We start from the raw sequence: 26,599 nt of genomic DNA on the forward strand, positions 1-26,599 counted from the left end.
AATTGGCTTCTCTAAATTCTCCTTAGTTGTGAGTGTGTGCGAGAATGGTTGTTTGTCTCTGTGTTGCCCTGTGACAGACTGGCGACCTATCCAGGGTGTACCCTGCCTCTCGCCCAGTGAACGCTGGAGATAGGCACCCGCAACCCCCGCGACCCCATGAGGGATTAAGCAGGTCAGAAAATGGATGGATGGATTTAAAATGTCATCTTCAAAACACAGTTTATCCTCCGGCTCTAAATCGTCTTTTGTTTTTTCTTGAAATCTATGTGACTTGTCGTGTTCTAAAGCATGAACTGAGCCTAGTTTTAGATTGTGATGGCTCTTGCCTATTAAATATACAACATTGCATTTGGTCACATTTTCTACAGCTCATTTTTTCGCTGAGTAACACGGTCCATCTCTGAGCTTTTTGAGTTTATGCAGCAGAGAGCCAATTAATGGAGCCCCTGTGTGGCACCTCCAGTTGGGGGATTACAGTGAAAAAAATTAAAGGTGGTTGGGTTTTTGAAGAAAAAAGGACCATCAATATAAAGAATCCTTTACTGTCCCTTTAGCTGTCACACATGAATCATATTGTTGTTTAGGTACTTGGCCCAGCTGGTATTTTTGAGCATCTTTTAACATAGTGGAGCGCAGGAGAAGGTGGCAAACGTGATTTGTCTGTTCATTAAGATTGGAAACCCTGGGTGAGAGGAAGCAGGTTCACATGATCCCGTTAAAGGCAAATTAAAGTTTAACATGATTCATTCAGATCGCTTCTCTGTGGTACAGGACTCCAACTGTGAATGGCATAAACACAGATTGAAGCAAACTAATTTTAAACCTTAGGAGATTTGCCTTTTTACTCTGAAGCTTAGGACAAATAAAGTATCAATAGGTTTGGATTCTTCAGCCACAGAGGAGCAGAAGCTACAACAAAGAACAACAGCTAGAATGTCAGCTTATGGTTACTAAAATTCACTTTAACCATATGACTGCAGCCTGAAGTTTGGTCCAGTATGTAGGGCTCTGCTCATAAACCAAGGAATAAGTAAAGTGCCTTGAGATGACGTGTTGTGAATTGGCACTACAAAAACAAAATGTTATTTAATTTATTAGACACCTGAGCTGAGACCGGACACCCACCTGAGGCAAGAATTGGGAATGATTTAAACATCTGAAAAAATTAATACAATAATGTATGATGGTGATTATTTTAATTTTGTGAGTACAATCAAGCAAACTGCCCAGAATGAATGAAATGAAAGAGACAGTTGTCTGTTCGAGTAAAGAGTTACTGCGTCTCAGGAGCTGAAGTTCAGAACTTGAACAATTTTGGATCCCTGGAACGCAGCATTACAGTATGTATGCAGTTAAGGCAAACAACTTTTGACATTTTGGAAATTGAATGATTAACATGTCTATTGTCCGTTAGTTTTTTATTTCAGTTGTCTGCAGGCACCTTTGGGACTTATTTTGCCCATGTTTGCTCCATACCATCTGTAGGGCCTCAAGCTGAAAGATAACTGTGATTATTGGTGACTGCGTTTTTATGTCAGTTTACTCTAAAACAAAGTTCATTTCACAAAGGGTTCAAGTTAAATAGGGCATTGCTCAAATGACATCAAATGACTAAATTTAGAACAGCGCAGCCCGATGCTTCGCAACTAGGGCTGGACGATATAGAAAAAAAGCTTATCGATAAAAAAAATTGCATATTGATCGATATCGATAATTATTGAAAATATTTATTTTATAAAGGCCTGACTGGGGACTGGGGTTGCAAATTAGCCTATAGGCTAGAAACCTTTCATGCAACACATCTACACATTTTGTAATGGCTCTGCCTATTACAATTATGAATGTAATAATGTGCGCTGCATTGTCCCTGACAAATAAAACTAATAAAAAAAATTAAAAAAAGACTGCGTGGAGGAGTCTCGTCTCCTGCAGCCAGGCTAGGCAAAGAGGAAAGCTGATCTGAAGTCGCTTCCACAGGTCCTCAAAAGAATCAACTATGCCAGCAAGGCTCTGCGGAGGTCCCCGACAATGTAAAGGCCATGCAAAGAGCCCATGCTGCGACCCCCTGCTCCCACAGCCCGAACGCACTCTCACCCCAGAGCTGTGTAGAGCTTGTCCAGGCCTGGCTTCCCAAATGACGGCTGTTTTCCCCTTTCGAGCTAGGATAACCAGCTTTACCTTGGATTAATTCACTGCAACCAGACGCCCCGTTATCATGAACAGGGACAATGGCAGAGGTTTGGCCTGGACAGTTCCCTGTGGTGCTCCTGTACTGCAGGTCAGCTTATCAGAACCACAGCCCCATGTCCTCACATAGTGAAGTATTCAAGTATTCACCAGGACAGGTGGCCGCTCCAACTTGTTCTTCAGGAGTCCTAGATGGATCATGTTGAGCACACAAGAAATCAAAGAAGATGATCCTCACTTGGCTTCCAGCATTCTCCAGGTGTGCTAGAACTCGGTGGAGCAGGTACATGATGGTATTATCCATCCAGAAGCCAGGCTGGTAGACAAACTGCAGTAGATCCAGTGAAGACCTCACCAGGGGCTCCTTACATGAAACTGAATAATTTCTTGAGTTTATTTAATGTAAGCATTTCTGGACAGTGGGACATAACATAGACACTGGCATGTGCCTCATGGTATAAAAAAATCCATAAGGTCTCAAATAAAGGCAGGTTAGTCAAATCAATTAGTCAGATCAATTATGTATGTATGGTGTAATGACCAGAAACAGAGGACCCAGAATTCAACCAGACAAGATCAGATCGTGTAAAAGACATGAACTGCTGCAGGTCGTTGGTGAATCACCAGTGTCTGGGACAGGAGCCATTGGAAGCAAAGACAACAGTGACTAGAAAGAGGCTTTTAGGGATGTAACAGTCACTGAAACGTCAGTCACTAACCTCCTCACTGTCCAGGAGCAAGCTGGGATGGTGAGTGCAGGCTCCTGTTGGTGGGGTATGAAGCCCTAATGTGATCCGAAGTTCGATCAGGGAAACTTTCAGGGTTTTACACATGGGACTGACAGGAGCCCGGTAGTCGAAAAACAGGCACAGGGCCAGAACCATGCTGGCAGAGTCGGGCAGGATGATCAAGGGGAATAACCAGAGTCCGAAATCTGAGAGCTGATCCAGGGTCAGAGCCGGGTGATCAGAAATCCAGAGATAATCAGAAACAGAATCCGGGGGCAGAATCAGGGCAAAGAAACAGGTCAGGAATCCAGAAAGCACAAACTGTCAGGTCCGACAGCGGTTAGGCAGGCTCAGAGAATCAGGAGGCAGAAACAAGTCAGGTAACAGGGAGGATACAGAAATGCTGGAATAAACTCACTGGTGGCTCGTAATAATCTGGCACTGGATGGATGAATGGATGTATGGATGGATGTATTGATGGATGGATGGAAGGATGACACTAAGACACCCTTTACTCAAACATACATTGTCTTTTAGTTGTGGTCAATAAAAAAGAGAGACATGGAGGTTATTCTGGTTTATTATTTCTTCAAAATATCCAATGTTGACAAATATCTCATTGTGTGGCCTCTGTTTTACCTACCTTTGTCAGATTTTTAGAACTCTTCCACAGTCCATCATATAACCTATGAATCTGGGTGTCTTACAGAACAGTTTGAGACCTGTACCTGAAACAAATCTGACCGTTAGATGGACTGAAGCAAAAACCGTTTCACCCATTCCTGATTTTCCCATGATAAAAATAAATACTTAAATAGGTAAAGCTTGCAGGTAATACATGAATATTTAACAGCATTGTGTAATTTACATAATGTGGCAAAAGATGTCAACAGCAAGGAGAGGGGTATAAAACAAAACAAGAAACTGTGGATGCATTACAAACACCCAGAAAGCACACAAATACCATTCTCTCTGATATTCATGTTATAGCAGCAGAGAGGGTTGGTGTATGATCAGGTTGAAAAAATCTAAGTGCCAACCTATGTGTGTTTTGTTCCCTCTGTAAGATGTTCATGCTTTAACGGCGTCCTTTGTTCTTGGCATTTGAAAAGGCGAGACATGTCGTCAGTGAAGCATCCGGTCGTAATGCTGTGATCCTCATTCTGTCACTTATGATCGTGCTTCAGCCAGCAGCTGATTCAGATAAAGGTTCAAATATTGGTTCACATCAGGTCAGCCTATAAGCAGCAAGGGTGTTATCACATCTAATCATGTTAACATCTCAACGTTTGTATGAAATCCTCTACCCTACTTATAGGGAATCTAACATAAAACATGTTAGGGATGGACAGCTGGAACTGGAAAGGTTTTCTCAGGATATGTCAACTCAACAGCAGCATGCTGCTTTGGTGGAGTTTTGAGCCACTGCATTGGGTGCAGTGGCGTTAAGGTACTCTTTTAACTGCATTGACACCCAATTTTTTGCCACCTTTGAGACAATGGGCAGGATGCTGATTGGCCAATAGTTATCAGGTTTTGTTTTGTCACAAGCCTTAAAAGTATATAGCCACATTATATGCTTATTAAAAAATGGCAAAAACTACCTTTTGATCATGATAAAATAAAGTTATATACACTAAGTATCCACCTTGATTGTGTTTGATAATCCTTTTTGAGGCTAAATAGAATCCAGCACCGGGCGCGATGAGCAGATATAAACAGACGTGGCACCATCAACCAGCAGTATTGCAGAACTATCATAATGCTGGTTTGCTTAATTAATAAATCACTTGTAAATAATGCTGGACCAAGCCTGATCCTCTGCATTGCCTCGTGTGAAGCGGCAGCTTGGCATGATCGAAGACCAACCGTTATTAATTACATACACCGATCTACAGCAACTTTATGAGCCTCATATTTATTCACATCAATCAACACTGTGGTCACATCTGAGCCTCGGCGACAGCTTTAGCTTACACTTCATTGAACACGATCATATTGTATTCCGAGCGCTATTTCAGTATTTTCCCTCTTAGAATCATATATTTGTTGCTTTTTTTCCCCCACTGGACCATGGCAATTCTTCATTGTTTCTTTGGGAGATGCTAATAGCCATTACCCACTTCCTTGTTTTATCCCCTGCTGCGCATCCATAGTGTCGTATTTACATTGTTAAAAATTAGTGTTGCACCGATACCGATACCAGTATCGGACAGGGCCCTGATTCAGCACTAAAATGGTGGTATTGGTATCGGAGAGTACCAACAAATAGGGCACCGATACCATTTTGATGTTTGTATGTTACTTGAACGCAGCCTTCTCTCTCCCAACTAGTATTATAAATGTTATATAAGTTAAAAGTTGCACTATTTTGGCATTTGAGAGCCAAAACTCAGGGTTTAAAAGAGATTATTCAATTATTAATTTAATTTTACTGTCTTACTGTTGCACTACTATTATACATGTTATAATTTCACAGATGTGGCACTATTTTGGCCTTTGAGAGCCAAATGTTTATTCAACTATTGTCACCCATTTCAGGTAGGCAATAAAATGTTCTACTACCCTAAGTAGTATGCAGATCTTCATATATACACACACACATCAATTTCAAACAGATGGTATCGGTATGGGCCAATACTGCACAGCTAGGTATCGGTATCAGGGCCAAAAAATGGCATCGGCGCAACACTATTAAAAATATGTCTGATCAGGTAAGTGTCATTTCTCTTTTGTTTTATTGTTGCGACTTAAAATTCTTAAAATGCTTTCAGCGACGGATCCAACCCTTTCAAGTTACATAGGCGAGTTTTTGAGAAGGGCAGCCCGGACGGAGCATTGATATGCGCCAAGTGCTGTATTTTGACCTGAAGAATCATTTAATAAATCTCAAATTAAGCTAATACTTATACAATGTTGCTTTAATAAAGAAACCTGCTTTGGTCTTACACATTTGGTTAACCGCTTTGTTCCTCATTGAGTGGAATAGCTCATGGTCACTGATATGCCCGATTTTAATAAAATATTTTTTAGAGCCCTGTCTTTCTCTTTTTTTCCATCTCGCTTTCATTCATTTCCAGACATGCTTGCTCAGCCATGATCATGTTTTTTACTCTTTTTTATTTGTACTGTTTCTATAAAAAGGTCAAGTACTTTCCTAGGTTTTAATTCGAACATGCCGCTATGCTCAATTGTAATAGTTGTCAGTACATTGGACCAGTTACAGTAAGTTGTTGAAGAGAATTTTTTACATTTTGTTATGCACGTCTAGGAAATATAAATTAATTAATTAATATTTCCCTTTATAGTCCCACAGAGAGGACTATAAATTTATCTCTGCGTTTACCCATCCCTTCGGGAGCAGTGGGCTGTCTGTGGCAGCCCACTGCTGTGATGTTATAAGGTAAATATGGCCCTATAAAATCACAATCACAGCCTTGGGCTATTTTGTGAAAAAATTACTTTCAAGTAGGTAGGCTTTAACTTGAGAAGTTACAGCATTATTTCCTTTTGGAGGCTCTAAATTACATTTGTGAAAACTCAAACGTTAAATAAATAGACAAAATACTTTATGAATATTTATGAATGAAAAGAGTATTGGAAAAACACTAGTATTAACAAAATTGTTAAAAATGGTAAAAATATCCCACATACTGAGTAATTTTCCTCTGAGAAAGCATCCATTTGTCCTAAATTCTATCAAATCTGATCGGGTGGTGTCAGATTTTAAGATCCTTCCCTAAGACTATATAAGGATTTCAAGAAAAGCAGTAAAAAATACAAAGTTAGCCAAGCTTAGGAGAAAAGTGTATAGGCGCAGTTCCACCAACCCTACTCGGTTTGGCCTGCCCACCTCCACTCTTCTCTGCTCGGTTGATCTTACTGCAGTTTGTGTTTCGACCGGCCTAGAAATCCCTGGAAGAGGGAAATGCCTCCTGTTACTGGCTTTAGTCCCCAGTGTTTCCTTACAAAGCTGGAGTCAGCAGAATGGTCTCTCTGACACTTTAAGGGCAGATTAGATTTAATTAGAGAATCATGGACAAAAACCCTGTTTCACTAAGCTTTATGTCCCTGTTGCTTCTATTTGCCCAATTAGCATTCAGCAGAGAAAAAGGCTTGTGGAAAAGCTACACTTAAAAATCATATGAAATGTTGAAATAAGTACAAAAAAAGGTAGAAGGTAGGTACTTAGCGGTCAAACATACTACACATTTTCTGCCGTATAAAAGACTGAGAAAGACATCTTTTCATGCAGTGCATGTTGTAGAGTTTATGGTTATCTTCCCATGTTTCTGCCCAGTTGTAAAAAGGGTTTTCATGATAAAACAGTAATGATGCAGCCTAAAAGTCAAAAAAGGTAGATAAAGGTAGATAAAAAAAACCAACATGTTCTGCTGGGATTTTTTAAATTTTATAATATCTAATTTTACATACCGAGGCCACTCAGCTCTAAAATGTAAATGTCATCTTCTGTGAGCTGATAGAAGCTCTGAGGGTATTAACCTCGCATGACCCACAAACTCATCTCTAAAGGCTCATGTATAATTATGCCATTAGCTGGGATACTCAGTGTTGGCTGCAGTCAGCAGACACAGTTGCCAAATATATCCAATTGTCTAAAAATACACACAAACAAAAAATCTTAATAATTTGCTGGTCAGATTTGTTCACATTAATCATCACTGATAGTTCAGGACATCAAATGTTTTTCCACTTATGTGCAGCTAGTCTGTAGTAAGTCTTCTTTTTTCTTCGTTAGAATGTGTTACAGACCGCCTTTCTGCAGCAGCTTCTGCTGAAGCTGGAGCAAATAATCAAGTTTCTAAACACAAACTTGTAGACTTATAAGGCAGACATCAGCAAAAATAAACAATGTATTTCCAACTTTAATTTCACTAAAAAACACACATCCTCCATACAACAGCCATACCAAGAACAATACATTTCATGCTTGTATCATAATAGATAAAATACACAAATAAACGTGGATACATATAAAGCAACAAGAATTCAAATTTCGAGTTAATAAATATCAAAAATATATAAAGTCCAATACATAATCATGTCCACATCACAAACTCTCCATCTAATACCTACCCTTAGTTAAGAGCCTTCACTGCTTTGGGTACAAAGAAGTTCTTCAAGATATTTTTGTTTGCTGATATGACCCTATATCTCCTCCCTGACTGTAACAGATCAAACTCATCATGTAAAGGATGAGAGTAGTCATTGATAATGGCTACAGCTTTCTTTCCAAAATGTTCTTCATAAATGCTGTTCAAGTGCCTTTGCAGTTTTCTAATAATCTTTGATGCTGTGCTGACAGTTGTCTACAATTTGTTCTTTGTCTGCATATTCAGATTTCCGTACCATGTTAACATTTTAAAAGTTAAGTCTAATGTTTTTGATTTACTTTATAACCATTTTTTTCATCTTTGTTTTATATTTTTACAATAGTCAATATATGTTCTTTTTGACTATGTGATAGGTAGTTACATCTTCCATTGTGATGTCATGGACCTTTTTATTTCTTGGACAATGGCTAACTTACATGTCGTTTTTTGTCTTTGTTATTTTTTTTTACTCAACCTAACCAGGGGTCCGTTCTTCGTACGTCGCTGACTCAGTTAGCAGGATTTCATTGTTGACGATTTGGCATGATCTTGGATCGTTTGGTTCTTCGAAAGACATCCTGCACTTGTTGTCATAGCAACATGTGCGCCGGCTTAAGCCTGCTCGAGAGCAGGTTTATTTCATGTAAACAGGATTAGATCACGGCTGTATAAGTGGAGGAGATGGGGAAGTCTGCCGTAGCCATGTCCATTTTTACGACAGCAACCTGTTGCGGAAGGTGCAAGAATAATTTGCAGAGTTTTTCGAATTAATCGCGTATTGCGCATTAGACAGGATCCTTTAGCGCAGCGCGACAGTGTAATTGTAGAGAGATTTTTCTTGGTGGCTGTTATAAACAGACAAACACATCATTTAACATTGGCTTTTAAAGAGGAAAAAGTGATGTTGGAGCCATAAATCTAAAATATTTAAGTTATTTGTATGATAGTTTGCTTTTTATTTTTATCATATTCTGTAAGAAGATTTGTTTGGGCCATTTTATTGTGAAGTTTAGTTTACTTTAAAAGGCTTGCTTCCTGTCGAGCCGTATATTGTGTTAGAAAAAACTATGGATGGATTATCTAGCCACGGAGCAATACAGTTTTACCGTGTAAACTGTGGATGACTTGGAAAAGGAAAATTTTAATTTTTTATGGATAAAGATTTTTTTTGTTAAAATTCCCAATTTGCACGTGTCCTTTACTTCCAGGACATGTGCAAATTGGGAATTTGCACGTGTGTAATTTCTAAACACACGTGCAAATTCCCTTTATATGCATTATATAATTTTAATGCATTCTATCATTTTTTTCTTTTTTAGCTAGTGGAGCCGTAACATCGTTTCATTTCCTGTTTAATTGTTCACTGTGGCTTCCATAGGGTGTCGGATCGAGTTGTTAGATCGAAAGTCAACGTTGAAGGCATTCAACTTGTGTCCACTATGACACCGAAATTTGGATCTGTTGACATAACAAGTGCCTTTTTTAAAATATAGTATAATAATTAAAGGCTACCATTTTGTAGAATATTCTTGTATTTCACTTTTACTTGTCCCCATGTTCTAGTGGGTCCCGTGGAGGCTCTGATATAAAAGAACAAAGTAAATATGAGATTATTAAAATGCAAAAATTCATACTGCAGAAAGTGATAGAAACATCTACCATGGACAGTATTTACGCATTAATTTGTCTGCTGCTGTTTGCCAGACATCTCTCCTGGCTTTAGCAGACTTTGAGGTGTTTTAATTAATGATTTGGCATAACCTTCCTTTAAAAGCTCGTGTTCTGCTTGGGAGAAAAACTGTGGGCGTTCTTTGGCCATGCTGAACAGCCAATAGCAGCGCTGCTGATCATTGTTTCTACTATCGATACATTTCCCCTTTTAAACAAACGCATGAACGCGCAGTTGTCTCAGATAACTCAATCCAGCCATACTAATCGTAAACAACAGGTGTGTTCGAAGAACCCAATTAGCCGGATCAGGATTAGCCGGATGAAATCATCTTGGATATGTCATTTGATCTCGGATGTTTTAAGCAACGTACGAAGAACGGACCCCAGGTAAATCAGTTTGTTATTCCTTATATTCAATCTATGAATAATGGAAAAACATTAAACCTTCTGCTCAGACAACATTTTCTGTCATGATTTGGGTTTTTGTTATGATTTATGTTGGTCTTTTTAATTAGTTCACTCTCCTGTCTTAGTATTAGCTCTGGTTTTTATTATTTGCTTATGTTCTGTTTGGTCTTTATGTTGATTTTGGTTCTGGATTAGTCTAGTTTAATTTCTGTTTTGGTTTAGTAATTCTCTTCATGTAATCAATTCTGTCTTAGGTTTAGGTTCTGTATTAGTTTTGGTTAATGGAATAGTTTGAGTTTTAATGTGGTTTGATTTTGTACTTTGTTTTATATTATCAGTTTGTTCTGGCCGTCTCTGATCAATTCTGTCACCAGCCTTTATTCAGTTCACCTGCCAGCATTATTTTGTCCTTCTGTCACTCCCCTTCACAAGTCACCATCCAATCGGCTTCAGTTTACTTCCAGCCATTTTGCCCCCCCTGATCAGCTCCACCCATTCTGGTAATTAGTTTCACTCTGTTCACCTGCTCACTCCCCTACTTATATCTGCCTCTGTCTCCTGCACTCTGCCAGATCATTGTCTTTTGGTGAGTCTAGTCCAGCATTCCCTGTTCTGTTTGTTTGCCTGTTGACCTGACCCAATTTGTGTTTTTGACCTCTGTGCCAGCCTGAGCCTGATCCTGATCCTGTTGTCCTTGCCTGTTTTTTCCTGCCCGCCTGTGTACCGACTTGGAACTGTTATTTGACCACCGAGCCTGCATATTCCCTGACTGAACGTTTTGAGCTTTATTAAAGCCTTCTTATTGTAACCCTCATGTCTGGCTGAATACTGGGTCCTGAATCAGTCTCTCGTTTCATGACATTTTCATTAAAAGCTAAGTAAACATGGAAAAGTTGTACCAAAATAGCTATTTGAAAAAAATAAAACAATGAAAAAAAAGTTTTACTTTTTACTCCTCCATGGTTTCTAAGAAGTAGACATTTAATTTGACCTGGATTGCCTTACAGAATCTTTTCCTACTAAAACCAAACAAAGTGGGCTGCACAGTGGGTAGCGCTTATTGCCGTGCAGCAAGAAGGTCCTGGGTTTGAGTCCTACCCTTGCTCTGGGCCTTTCTGCAGAGAGTTTGCATGTTCTCGCTGTGCATGCATGGGTTCTTACCAGGTACTCTGGGTTCCACCCACAGTTCTCTCCACTGTCACTTCATGCATGCTCAGTATGAGGGATTGCTGCAAAGCCATCAACAATGCAGACGACTGTCCCTGTGGCTCTACGATCTTTCAGGAGGAGTGAACGCTGCTTGTCAATATTTGATGAAACCTGCTGTGCTGTCTTAGATAGAAAACGTTTTTGACCAACCTGTATGATTGATTGAATTTCACTTTGTAAAGTGTCTTGAGATGACATGTATCATGCATTGGCGCTATATAAATAAAATTCAATTGAACTACACTCCACAACTGGGTAAAGGAAAAATCTGTGGAATTACACAGAACAAATTTAAGACCATCTATCTTAGAGAATACATTATGAGAAGTAAAATTCCAAAGTGAGGTAGGAATTTTAAGCATTTTTTTTATCCAGTTTCCTTTGAATATGTTGTTAATTGTAGTAAAGACCTCATTTAACATAGCTATTCATCAAAATAGATTTTTTTATTTAAGAGTTTTGTTTTTCCAAATTAAATTTCATATCTTTACACATCCTTTGGTCAAAATCTAGAGAGATAGCTGCGAAAGTCAGCCTTCATATTCCCTTTGCTTTAATTACTTCAAGTGGAAGAGATACTTCAAAGGAATCCGTTAAGAAAATTGTTATTTCATCAACCAATTGACTGATGATGATCATTTTGTCCAGAATTGACATTCCTTCCTCCTCACTATTCCTAATATGATTAGCTAATAGTTTTGTTGATAACAAAAATAAGTAAGGGGAAATGTGACAACCCTGTTGTATACCACGTTTTAAATCAAATCTTGGGGATGTTCAATTTTTTTTATTTTACTGAGCTATTCTCTTTATTATATAAAGTTTTAATTACACTGCAAAAAAGGTTACCAAAGTAAATAGTTTAAGAGTTTTAAAAATAAATTTGTGTTCAATTGAATCGAATGCTTTGTAAAAGTCCAGGAAAAGAACAAAAGTTTCATTATTAAAATTTAATTGAATTGAATAGTTTAGTCATCAAAATGTAACTAATTGCAGATGCTCTGTTTAAATGTTACCTTTCCCTCTATAAATACGGCGGATGGGTTGAGAATAATTGGAATGCGGCCTGCTTTTAGCAGCCTACATGCAGTAGAATACGTGACATTGAACCCTTCAGCGAAACTAATCAAGGAAATATTGTCTCCCTTCCCTGAACGAAGATTCTAACTATATTATGCATACTTTTCGCTAGAGAAAATACATAGAACTGCAATGTTTTCCTTAAATGTAGTTTTTTATGAACGCAGTAGTCGGCGTCGTTCGCAATGCCAACGAGCATAACAATATAGTCATTTCACGTCTTTCTGAGAATGTACTGAAAAATCCTTGGCAAAACTAGCAAAGGAAAGATTGTCTCCCTTCCCTGAACAAAGATTATAAACATTTCATGCAAATGTTTCGCTCTAGATGTCATCAAAATGCACATATCTGCAGATGTTTTACTTAAAAGTTGTTTGTTGTGGACAAGAATCTCGGAGCAACTTTGTGACAGTGAGGTAGGTAGGAAACGTCATTTCTTTCCATCATTCTGAGACACAACACATCAAAAATATTTGTCTAAACTAATGAATGAAAGATTGTCTACCTTCCCTAACCAAAGATTATTAAAATAATATACATACTTCTCTCTAGAAATGTCTAAAATTTATGTAAACACAGTTGTTTTACTTAAATGTTTTAACATAGGCTGCGTCGCTATAATATTCTATGAGGCCATACAGAATATTTGCACATCAAATAACGATGGGAGAGGGGTACCCGGTGCGTCGACTTGTGATGCTGAAGGAACCTGACCAAGCGGCAATATGTGACGAGTAGGGAGTGTGAATGTGTTGGACTGTTAAGTGAATTTGGGAGAAAGGTGTGAGTTTTATGTAGCCTTGGTATTGTTGAAAATGAACAGAAAATAATCTTTAGCCATTCTATGTGCACACAAGAGTATGGTTAGTCAATTTGATGCTTGGTTGGTCAAGTGCTCCACTGAATAAATTCCGCAGACTGTGGTAGTGCAAATTGCATCAACCTTCCCAAATCATTGAAGTCTGTCAGTTTAGTGTGTGTGTGTGTGTGTGTGTGTGTGTGTGTGTGTGTGTGTGTGTGTGTGTGTGTGTGTGTGTGTGTGTGTGTGTGTGTGTGAGTCCCTTCATTATAACAGTTAATGCGTGACTGCATTAAATATTATTTTTCAATACTTGCAGTTTTTTTTATTAAATAGTTTCACATTTGCTAATAAAACTCAAGTTTATCTGTGGAATTGTAATGGTTATAAATAGAGTGCATGCACCAGCAGCATTGAGTCTTCTCCCAGAAGCTCATTATATGGGAGAAGAGATCCTTTCAAGTGTGAAGAGAAATCTTTCTGCTCTGAACTGTGCTTATTTTCTCTCAAACATTTCAGCTCTATTTTTGTCTAAAACTGATCTGCTATCAGAATTTGCGGTTGACAAATGTGCACAGAATCAACATGCAGGAAGTAATACAAACACTAAGAATATTAAACAGCCTGAGTAACTAACCCCAAATTACAATAAGACATACCAGGAAAATGTAAACTTTCTGAGGTTTGGACAAGTCATTTGTCAAAGTTAACACACAATTTTAGTCCCAATACAAAGCCCAGCAGAACAACTTTTTGATAAATTAAAGCTTACTCTTTTTGAGAGTGTGGTTTTTCTTTCAGGTAAAAAGTTTGGTGAAACTAGCATAAATGACGAATAGAAAATAATGAGAACAGTAACATTACAACACAAAATTCATATTGACCTCTTGATTTCTAGATCTAGCTCTTTTGTTCATGATACATAACTCATGTCCATAAGAGAGAGTCAGAATGTAAACAGTCTGGAACAATGGCTGCAGTGCCGCAGATGAAACCTTAGAATCTGTCTATCCATTACCATCTTCATCCTACCATCATTTGTGAATAAGACACCAAAGTACTTAACCAGAAAAAAGGTGGCCTATTTCCAGGAGGAGGGGTTTGACAACCATGTGATCAGACTTAGAGGAACTGACTGTCATCTCAGCTCCTTCACACTCAGCTCCAAACCATTTCAGTGCGTGCTGAAGCTCATTGCCTGTAGAGGCCAACAGAAAACATCACGTGCAAAGAACAAAGCTGTAACTCAGATTCCCAATCCCGTCACACTCTTCTCCATGACTATACATTGAGATCCTCTTCATGAATACCACAACCATTTCAAGGACAAAGTGCTCTCCTGGTGGAGTGCAATTCACACTGGGAAGGCATTCAACTTGTGCCAAGAATAAAGCGGGCCAAAACCACCTTAAAGGCATCCCTGGCCATTGTACTCCTCCAGCACCTGTCAGAAAGTCCTTCAGGGGAGTCGTAAACTTCCCCCAGATCCAATAAACAATCAAACTCCCTTGACTCCCTTAGCAGTTTTGAGAGATTAAAGATCTGGTCCACTATGTCCTATGCCTAACTGCTCCACTTCTTGAACAGCTAAATTATCAATTGAAATATATAGGTAATTTAGAAGGGTACAGGAGATGGAACCAGACCCCCAACCACACACAGCCAAGTGGTAGATAACGGATGACTGGATAGAAGGGTGCCCTGGTATTCATCTCTTATTTCACACTGTATTTAGTTATTTCATGGTGTTGCGCATTAGACTCATCATGAAATCATTTAAACTGTCATCTGCAAACTCAGTGGGTGGGAGTAGGAACAGCCTGACGCCTGATTGGCTGCTTCACACTGGGCAAGACAAGGCAACTTCTTCCTGGTTGAATATTGACTCGGGTCAATATTTTTGCTGTAAGGTGCAGAAATAACTTTATTAGCGTGTTGCAATTTGTTCACCGCACACTTGTTGAACAACTCCACCCTCTATATCCCAAGTTTGGTCTGAAATATCTCTAACAAGTTTGTAAGAGAACGTTAGCCGGTGATAGTCAGTGGATGGGGCTAATGTTGATCCCGTCTGTCACAGCTTCCCCCATGCTGCACTTTACAGCAAAAATATTGGCCCAGCCAAAACGGCGTTGCTGAGGTGTTGTTCTCAATTTTCACTCCTCCATATCTAAATAAGATATCTTTTATGATCCAAGAATGGCTGTGACTTCTTTTTAAGCAATTCTAGATAACATCGACTGTGCTAGATTGTTTTGCTAAAGCTGCAATCAAGCACAATAAAAGGCTAAAGGTAACTGCTATCATCAAGCTAACTAAACAAGTTTCTTACAGAAATTTGAGGTTACTATCATGATACGATCAGAGCAAGGCGCTAAGAGAATGGAGAAAGTAAAAAACAAGATTATCTACGTGAAGACACGATGACAACTGGTACAGTGAACAACTCTTGGATTTGTTCTCTGGCTGCTCCTGCTACCCCCGCGGTCGCGGGGGTAGCAGCTTCAGTAGGGAGGCCCAGACGTCCCTCTCTCCAGCCACTTGGGCCAGCTCCTCCGGAAGAATCCCAAGGCGTTCCCAGGCCAGCCGGGAGACATAGTCCCTCCCTCGTGTCCTGGGTCTTCCCCTGGGCCTCCTCCCGGTGGGACGTGCCTGGAACACCTCACCAGGGAGCCGTCCAGGAGGCATCCTGACCAGATGCCCGAGCCACCTCAACTGGCTCCTCTCGACGTTGAGGAGCAGCGGCTCTACTCTGAGTCCTCCCCGGATGACTGAGCTCCTCACCCTATCTCTAAGGGAGAGCCCAGACACACTACGGAGAAAACTCATTTCAGCCGCTTGTATCCGGGATCTTGTTCTTTCGGTCACGACCCAAAGCTCGTGACCATAGATGAGGGTAGGAACATAGATCGACCGGTAAATCGAGAGCTTCGCCTTTTGGCTCAGCTCTCTCTTTACCACAACGGACCGGTACAGCGCCCGCTTCACAGCAGACGCTGCACCAATCCGCCTGTCGATCTCCCGCTCCATCTTCCCCTCATTTGTGAACAAGACCCCAAGATACTTGAACTCCTCCACTAGGGGCAGCACATGCTCTCCAACCCAGAGAAGGCACTCTACCCTTTTCCAGTTCAAGACCATGGTCTCGGATTTGGAGGAACTGATTTTCATCCCGGCCGCTTCGCACTCGGCTGTGAACCGCTCCAGTGAGAGCTGTAGATCACGCCCTGATGATGCCAATAGGACCACGTCATCCGGGAATAGCAGAGACACAATCCTAAGGCCACCAAAACTGATCCCCTCAACACCTTGGCTGCGCCTAGAAATTCTGTCCAAAAAAGTTATGAACAGAATCGGTGACAAAGGGCAACCTTGGCGGAGTCCAACTCTCACTGAAAACGAGTCTGACTTACTGCCGGCAATGCGGACCAGACTCGTACAGAGACCTGACAGCCCTTATTAAAGGGTCCGGTACGCCATACTCCCGGAGTACCCCCCACAGGATCCTTCGGGGGACGCGGTCGAATGCCTTCTCCAGATCCACAAAGCACATGTAGACTGGTTGGGCAAACTCCCATGCCCATATATATATATATATATATATATATATATATGTAGAGAGAGAGAGAGAGAGAGTACTTGTTCAGACAACAGAGCACCTCCGCATGCAGTGTTGCATTGGATCCAAATGTTGTTTGCATACCGTCTGATTTCCTGACGTTAGTGGTGGTAGAGCTTGCTCCAGCTGCTGCTGTGCTGTTTGCGGTAGCTAATGCGAACGTGACTGCGTTGGTTACAGAAAAGTAACTTGACATTGTTAGCTGTCGTCTCCCCTTTGCAGCTGATCTGTGGCTGTTCGCAGTGGTGTAGTGGTCCCTGGAGAAGTGGGTATACTCTCAATGTTTGCCCTTTTAGACACAGCTCAGAAAAAATGCTGTTTTAGAAACAATGACATGTAACACTGCTCTATTTAGTTTAGCCAAAAATCTATCACTAGGGTTTACTCATTTTAGCCTAAAATATTTAGATTAAAATATTTCCTTGAGCTACTACGTGAGGTTTGAAAATACTGTTGTCTCTGTTTTTAAAGATTTCATCCAGCTTCTGGCAGGTAATGTAAAATTTTCTTTCGTTTATATTGAAGGAATTCCTACACTACATCCAGAATCAACATTTCATTACTTTACTGTAGGTTTTTCAATATAGACCTAGATGATAAGGCATATGGAAAGTCCTAAATTGTATGAGAAAGAGAATCTATAGAAAGAGATAAAGGTAATGACGAGAACATCAAAACTCAAATCACTTTGTCTTTGCAAATCATGAATTGTCAAATATACCAGTTGAAAAACCCAAAGAACTGTTGATCCTGTTGATTTAGACACCCTGACAATGAATGTTTAGCCCCTCGATTTTAAAATGGACGGTGATTTTAAACTTGACAGTAAAAGAGGTACCTCAGTTAAGTAATTTTTATCATGTAAGGAACAAAGCAAAGGCTAAATATGGAAACACTAATCTAAGCCTTTATTTCTTCATGGCTGGATTAGTGTAATTCTCTTTATCTCTGAATCGGTCAGTCCTCACTCAGATGTCTGCAGCTGGTTCAAATGCTGCTGTACACCTTTTAATGTAAAAACATAAAATAAAGCACATTACCCCATCCTGGCCTCCCTTCACTGGTTGCCTGTTTATCTTAGAGTTCAGTTTAAAGAACATCTGTTTGTTTTTAAGGATTTAAACAGCTTATTATTATTGTTGTTTTTTTTTAAATTGTTGAGTCTTTACCCAAGTCATTTTATTAGATGTTATTTTGTTTTACCACCTGTTAAAGTGCTCTTTAAATAATGATGACAATGATGATGATTATGATCACAAGAAACGTTTGCATCACCTCCCAGAAGCTGAAAAGAAAAGAGACAAAAACATTTTTCACACCTCACTTAATAAATCAATTAATTATTTTAAACTAAATATTTTATTGGTTGTTGTTTTTTCTTCAATCCCTCCGTTATGTTTAGTAATTTCTGCCAAAAGCTGCAGCATTTTCATTCAATCCATCTGAATGCAGTATTTGCAAGCCCTACTCTGATTGGATGGAAAGAAACCTGTCTGTGATTGCAGTGTTCTATCTTGGCACTATCTTGGCGAGAAACTCAAGATAGTGCCAAGATAGCGCCAAACTCACGCTACCGCCTCGCCAGCATTCCAAAAGAAAAACAAAACAAAAACTAACTCGATATGCTTGCATGTTTATTTGACGTTAACACGCATTTTTTTGTTGTTGCTTTCTCGCGTGCATATAGTGAATGGCAGGGAAAAAACAGGCAAAAATACATGGATACTTTGAAGCGAGAAGCAGGTCTACTTCGCCCACCGGCCCCCTCCGCCAGTCATCCGCGCAAAACTTGTTCAGGCCGACAACACCGCCTCGCCTAAGCAAATTCCGGCGGGAAACACTGGATTGGCTGGTCAGGAGGACAGTTTTTATAGTCAGGAGTGCACAGACAGAATCCAGCGAGTGCACAGCTGGTATTGAGCGTGGAAGTAGCAGGTCACGGGCAGACACGGAACCGAGCGTGAGTGAGCGTAGTGTAGGGTGACCATATTTTCATTTGGGAAAATCAGGACACCTTGGAGCGGGGGGGGGGGAGGATTCTCTGTTCTCATGCATAGAGATGTCTGTGGCATGCACTCACTTAACATAGGCCTACGTAATCCTACAATAACATGATATTTACAGTTGGTTTATTAAAAATGCTTTTCAGTAAAAGTCAACAGCAATAACTCCAATAACAAATGATAATTTTATTCAAAATGTATTTATTAAAAAATGCTTAACAATTCCTGTAATGAATGAATAGCACAATAAAGGCCTCCCATTTGTCTCGACCCGGTCTGAAAGCGGGGAAACTCTTTTATAAATCGTCGGTAAACATACATTTGCGCTTCGGCATGTTGTTGGCGTACTGACAGCCACGCTATCTATCTTCTGATTAAGAACAGGGCTGCCCGCACTGACGCGGCTCAGGGATTACGTCACACGCAGCGCTGTGCGCTGTGCGCAGTGCCCTAGTGCCTGTCAATTTAATGGTCCAATGAAGGTAATTTAAAAAACAGGACATTTCCTCACTTTCTAAAAAAAACCCGGGAAGCCCGGGACAGGACGTGAAATACGGACATGTCCCGGGAAATACGGACGTTTGGTCACCCTAGCGTAGTGGATTAAGAAGAGTTTATCAGTTTTGAGCGCGTGGCAAACAGATTTTCAGTGCGCACGTGTGATGTTTAAACGCTGAATACCTGTCTCACTGCGTGCTCAAACAAAAGACACAAATATCGCTCCAGAAGTGGGTATGCGTAATGCTGAATGAAAAATAAGTTGGTATACGCCGTATACCCACGTACACCCTGGACTACACCACTGCCTGTCCGACTTCATGTAAGACCATAAAGCATTGACACCCTTTGTGCGGCTTAATTTTTTTTACAAACACGGCAAAATCCTTCGTCATCCTTACCGTTGACAGGCTGCAGCCATGTCCCGAATTCCTCGTTTTCCATCCACTTTCGTTGAAATTTGAATTTTCCCATTCTCTAAATCTTTCTCCCCCTCGAGCTCCTTTCCCGAACATTGTAAAAACATACGGCTTTACGATCAACTGGAAGCAGTTCAGCGCAAACACGCGGAATCAGTTATATCTGATAATATATCTGACGAAACTGTTTTTATGATCGTATTTTTTTAGAAAGAAATAATGTCACCAATAATCACATTGAATGACGCTAATTAAGGCCTTAATTTTAATAATTTTCATTTAATGACTTTTAATGCCCCGCGGAAACCCTGTTCAATTAGTAGATATATGGATGATAAAAAAACTATTATTAAACATTACACATGGTCTGTCATGATTTTACCAATTTATTTGGCCCACATGCAGAACACACTCATGAGATCTACACACTTTTTAAAACTTTATTTAAGAAGAGATGCCAGTTGCAGGAATCAGGGAATTGGTGCTTGGGCCAGGGCAGCAGAGACTTGGGGAAAGGTGAAGATCTGCCAGGGAGGAATGAGCAGGGTGGTTCCAGGAAGCAGGTGTGTTACAATGGGATGTTGATCTTGAGATGGTGAGCATGGTGGAGGATGAGCAGGGCATGACCTCAGGAGGACTGAAAAGCCTGGAGGCTGCCAGCTAGGACTGAAGAACCAGGGCGTCTTCTGAGAGGTTTGCAGGTGGGTTTGGGTGCTGGGAAATTGAGCCGGGACTGGATCAGGAGTGAGCAAGCGAGGATCCGGAGAGCAAAGCACAAGGATGTCAGAGTCAAAGCTTAGGTATTCACAGCAGGAATTTCAGAGGCTAGAGTTACCACTGTGAGGCAACACTCTGACAAAGAAGTGCTGGCAGCCGGCTCCTCTTATCCTCCTGCTGATGATGTCTGATGGAGAACAGCTGTGCTTCACCCAGCTACCGTGCTCACAGGATGCCATCTAGTAGAGGAAGGGAGAGACTACAATACAGAGGGGAGAAGATCTCCCAAACCCTGACACAGTCTTGCACTTGTTAAAAGCTATCGCAGCCTGTCGGCGGGGAAGCACCCTAAGTGGACCCAGCTCTTTTTACCCTTCAGGCGACCCCCACTTACATATTACTTTGGTCGCAGAACGCATCAAACAGACAAGTATACTTTTAGTTATATTTTATCTACTTTAGACAGAGAAACAGTTACAGACACATCAGCGCTGATGGGCTCTTGATTGGCAAGAAGCCCCGATCGCTCATCATTCAAACATTATAAAGGAGTTTAGGTTAACACCCATAAAAGACTGTACACATCCAAACTGCGTCACCAGTAGAGAAACTGCGGGACGCTATCAACCAGATGAGTCATTTCCTTGTGTCCGGTGTTATCCAAGTGTGGCAGGCAGGTCTGGGATAAACAGTTCGTACCACTTGACCCCGTTGATATCGTAACACACTTTAATGTATCATATAAATCAGGGATTCCCAAAATGTGGCGCGCGCAAGCTGCCACTAGGGGGTGCGCGAGATGAAAAATGTAATGGAGGCCTGACGGTGTTTTTTCCCCACACAATAAAGACGTGTAAATAAACATTTAAAAATTTAAATCAAAACCTGTAAATTCAATCAATAAATAAAAATGTATTGCAATGATCCGTATTAGACTTTATTGCTAAGTGCTGTTGCACACTTACTGTTGGGTGGTTTTGGGGTTATACCGGAAGAAATGTGGCTTCTGAGGGGAGGAGTGGTGGTTCGGGGGACTGGCAGATTAGTCTGTGAAAGCTGTCCTGTTCTGTTCGTCCTAAAATAAAGTGTTAGCAGCAACACCTCGGTCTCGTGCTTGGATGTCATAATGGAACGTTACAGTATTCATACGAAAATGTATTTATTTAGAGGAAGTCTTCTACGCTTCATTTAAGATGAAATATACACGTTGTGCTGTATATGTGCACCTGGCTTGTGGTCTCTGCTTCAATCATTCTCGCAAATATGCTCATGTGGCTGAAACCAGGGAAACTGTCTGGCAGGTGAAACATCTAAGGTCAAAGTTAGTGATGGAGGACAGGAACTAAGAGAGAGAGAGAGAATTGGAGGCAACAGAGGAGAGAATTGCAACAGATCCGGGAGAAGAAAACAAGCGAGAATAAGAAAATGTCTCTTTCTCTCTCCTGACCTTACGTCATTTACGTCAGCAGAGGAAACATTTTATTTGGGCCGAAAGTTTTATTTACGAGACTAAATTGAGTGACTTGGTCTCTCTATTAATCGTGCAACACTTACAAACAGCACTACTGGTCCTGTGAGACGACTGCGCATGACACGCCCACACCACTGCAGCCACCGCTGCTGCTGTGGGGAAATTGGTGGTAGACGCTGTTTCTTGACTCTCACGCACAGAGCTGTAATGCTTTTTATTGTGATTCAGACAGGTGCAGTTTGTTTTAAAGAGGCAGTTTTAGCGCCTATTCAGACAGAAACCGGCGGCGGGGCTGCGGGGAGCTGAGGTGTGCTGCCCTGTGCGTGTTTACCTGCTGAAGGTAACCGCGGTGAAACAATCAGAAAATTTCTCTGATTATTAACATCTTTATGGAGCGTTCTGTTATTGTTACTCTGTGCCGCTTTACCAGTTCTGTCTCTGGCTCGCGCGCTGACTCACTCGTCATCGGACACAAATCAAATTAAACTTCTTCGTGTTTGTATTCTGTGCCGTAAATTGTGCATCAGAGTCAGATTTAGAAGCTGGTACATGAAACAAACAAAGTGAGAACACACACAGGTAGATCATCAGAGTTTAGTCCGTGAAGTCCTGGTGTCTGCTTTATAGACGTTTCAGTTTGTGGAGGTGTGACCGATCTTTCTTTGGGTTCTACTGTGGATGTTGTGTGTAACTGTATTGCAATTTAATCCAAATTATGTTCTAATTTTATTTACATAACCTTTGTTATGACGTTTGAGTTGTAACTGCAACTGCAAAATGTATATTTATTTATTTTTATTATTTTTTGAAGATTGTGGGTGCGTTAACCTGGTTGGGACACGGAAGGGGGTGCGCGGCTAAAAAAGTTTGGGACCCCTGATATAGATTACTGGTTAATATCCGGTTCTTTAGAAGAAAACAACATTACTGCTAATATACTACCAGCACCACTAACAGGTCATAAAACTATATCTCTGACAGTCTTTTTAAGTTCCAATAACACTCGTTCATATAGAAGTTCATATTGGAAACTCAATAACCCCATCCTTGAAAGTGAACTAGGAATCAATAAAGTGAAATGTTTAATAAACCACTTCTGGATCAAGGCCTTAAATGATAGCTGTTTTTCTAAGAACTGGGATATCTTTTGTGAGATCAAGAGGGAAATGGCTGGAGGAAGGAGACAACACACTGCATGCTTCTTCCAATTAGAAAGGACTCGTGCTGAATTAAATTCAGTTCAAAACTTAAAATCAACAATGTTATGATCCCAAAAAGATACCACACCATTGCTTTATGTTTTATAGTGACTTATATGATCTGCCATCAAACATCTTAAACTTAATAAATGTCTAGGGGTTGAAGGCCTGACATCTGAGTTTTATATCTCCTTTGCTGGTAAACTTCTCCCTTTCCTTCATTAGGTGTTCACAGAATGCATTAATAATCAAACTCTTCCTTGTCAAGGCCTGCTGATGTTAATTCCAAAACCTACAAAAGATTGATAATTGACAACTGGCGTCCAATCTGCCTTCTTAACAATGACTATAGAATATTAGCTAAACTTTTTGCAGTGAGAATTAAGAATATTCTTAACCTCATTGAAATAATTAAACGTTTATTCAAATGATTCTATTTAACAAAAATTACAATTTCATTATTTTATGTCATATATATTTAAATATTTAAGTCTACATTTTATAATTTAATGGTACATTTAACTGTTTAATGATGTATTAAATAAATAAATTGTACATTTACTTATTCAATGGAACATTTAACGGTACTTTTTTTTTAATTTTACACTTCATTATCTTTTTTTACATTCCATTATTTCATGGCACATCTATTTATTTAATGGTACATTTATTGATACATTTAATGATTTAATTGGACATTTAATAGTGTATTTATTTATTTCATTCAACATTTCATTATTTCATTTTCCATTTCATTATTTCATGATATATTTATCTATTTAGTATTGTCCTCTTTAATCCCTTGATAACTTCATAATTGGTGTGCATTGTTTTATAGAAAATAATATAAGTCCATCTTTGGATGTACCACCCTTTATTGTTTTAATGAAAAGTCATATTTTTGAGATTCAGATTTTAAATCTGGCCTGTCAACTTTTTTCTGACTGGGAACTGAGCCAAAAAAGACCCTTGCAGGAAGCCTGCTGGTCTGATACTGATATTTGTTACTTATTATTCACCATAATCCATCTATTTTATTGGTTACTGTCTGAATCATACCCCTGAATCAATAGAAAACTCGCCCACTTGCAGAACACATAGTACTGAATGATTGAGCAATCATTCAGAAGAGCTGTCAATAATTACGATGAAGCAAAAGTGTTTTTCATATCAGCTTGAGTCACTGGTTTGAATGTTGAGGATCCAAAACAAGACAATATAGGGAAATGAAATATAGCTTTGGAAGTTAAATGTATTGCCTACGTGAAGCGCTGGATGTTAATGGGCTTGTAAGACTGCGCCAGCTGGGTCTTTGGCCACTTTGCGAACCTGTTTATTAGGCTTTAAAAGGGTCAAACTGGCAACAATAGAGGCCTTGATATAATGGTAGCACAATATCAAGGCTTATTGGCATCTGTTGTTTAGTGATTGATAGATGGGTTGTGTGTAATTTTTAATGGTGGGTCATGTTTCCAAACAAAGACAGCTGCTAAAGTATTTTAACCTGAATGATGTCTAACTGCCTGTACGGGGTAATTCCTGTTGTTTCCTGTTGTCTAATGACTTGTGGCAGAAATTTTTAATAACTTTGGTTTTACATCCCATCTGAAATGTGTACTTTGCAATATGGTTTATTTTTTAGCAAATCCTTCATAAATCCAAAGATAGGATGTGTTATAACTGACTGGGTTTCTGTACTACATGGACTCTGCGGTTGTTACGCCTCTTCACAGCTTCTAAAAGCTGTTTAATGTATTGTCAGAGGGAGCCCTGCAGAACAATGTGTGGTTATGCACCCTCCACTGTCAGTCTTTAAGGTGAAACTTGTGTTTTCCACCCATGCTGTGCTGCATCTGCCACAGTTTACCTACCCTTCTTTCCCACTTTTCAGCAGTGTGCTTTCTCAGCAGCATCCTTAAAATACTTAGGCAGACTTTGTAATATAGATGAGCGTAGAGGCAGCTGACAGCAGCATGTTGGGAGCTTTCATGGTGGAGAGTGGGAGCATGATTGGGTGTGTGGGCAACATGGAAACTGCTCCTGTCCCTTAGAGATTGATTGTAGTCATTTTAATGATGCCATGGTGCTCATTAGCTGCTTTATTTGCTTTCTCAGCTCAGTCAAGGGGAAGAGATTAGCTGATGATGCCATCATGGCCATCAACTTATTATTAGCCACTATAGACATTGTTTCCTGTTTGTGCATCACAGTTATCTCTGGAATTCTTGATAAGTGTGTCAAGAGACAATTAGCGTTTAATGTGTTAATTTATTCACAGAGAGAAAAGAAGATGGCATATATGGTCTTTCCAGCATGCTCTGTGCCTGCTCTGGGGTCTTCTTCCAGTTCCTTTGTTCCTTTCAGTGGAACGTGCCTAGAAAACCACCAGAGGGAAGAATCTAGGAGGCATCTTGTTCAGATTCCCAAACCACCTCAACTGACTCCTGATATGGAGGAGAAGCAGCTTGCCTACAATCTCCCCCCAGTTGATAGAGTTCCAACCTTACTTGTATCCATCATCTTGTTGTTTCAGTCATGAAACAAGATGATCGTCAGTGTCTCAGGGGAAAAGAAAAACAGTTTTTGTCAAACTTCAATTTATGAAGCTGTGGGGGGGGGGGGGGGCATTGTAAATGGGCAATATTAAAACCCATTTGGATTTTCTGTTTGTGCGGCTGGAGTTCGGGCATTATTTGAAAGCAAAATGTCACTTTGACTTTTCTTCTTACTTTTTTGTGTTATACCATTTTTAGAATTTTATGTTCTTACCCAGTGAGCAGTAGATTGTGTGAATGAAAGTGCATTGTTGAGATCAGAGGTCAGGAGACAATGTGCAGACTGGTTTATGATTATAAAAAGACAAGGGTAGGAGGTAGGTATACTAAGTACAGTCTCTGCATGGACAATACATTAAACTATGAAGCAGATGGCAGCAGACGACCACATACAGTGCCAATCCTATCAGCTGAGAACAAAATGATGAGATGTGATTTCAGGTGCAGAACCTAGACGGCAGGATCAGACAACATAAAACAACATAAAAGCATGGATCCATCATAATTTGTGTGGTGTTCTTCTTTCTGAAGAAAAGAGGACAGTGACAACATGCAACTCTAGTTATTAACTGCATCAGCTTGAAATTTATTTTATTTTATGCCCTACAGCCTGAGCAAACACAATTTTTTTTTGCAGATCTTCATTTGAGAGTTACCACATTCCTCACTGCTCTACTTCCATTGCATGACCATTGCACACGTCTGTTTCCCTGGCAACACTCCCTTCTTGTATGTATGTTTTCTTACCCAGAGAGACCAGCTCCTAGGAGCCCCCTCTCTGGCCTCATTCTCTGTAGCAGTAACATTACAGTGCAACTAACTCCTATGTAAAAGCAAAACCCCACTCCCAGGAACATTTTGAAAAATTCCACCAAAGTGGGCGGTGCCAAGAGACACTGAGGGGCATGGCCAGGTGTGGGGA

The 26,599-nt window shown here is 40.1% G+C and overlaps 1 protein-coding gene across 2 annotated transcripts in view; it reads left to right on the forward strand.

Moving 5' to 3' along the window:
• The window catches only part of plch2a (phospholipase C, eta 2a), a 345,611-nt gene that overhangs the window by 134,658 nt on the left and 184,354 nt on the right, over nucleotides 1–26,599 (forward strand). The gene's annotated exons all lie outside the window — the stretch shown is intronic.

Source organism: Fundulus heteroclitus, chromosome 1 (genome assembly GCF_011125445.2).
Source record: "Fundulus heteroclitus isolate FHET01 chromosome 1, MU-UCD_Fhet_4.1, whole genome shotgun sequence".
Taxonomy (NCBI): Eukaryota; Metazoa; Chordata; class Actinopteri; order Cyprinodontiformes; family Fundulidae; genus Fundulus; species Fundulus heteroclitus.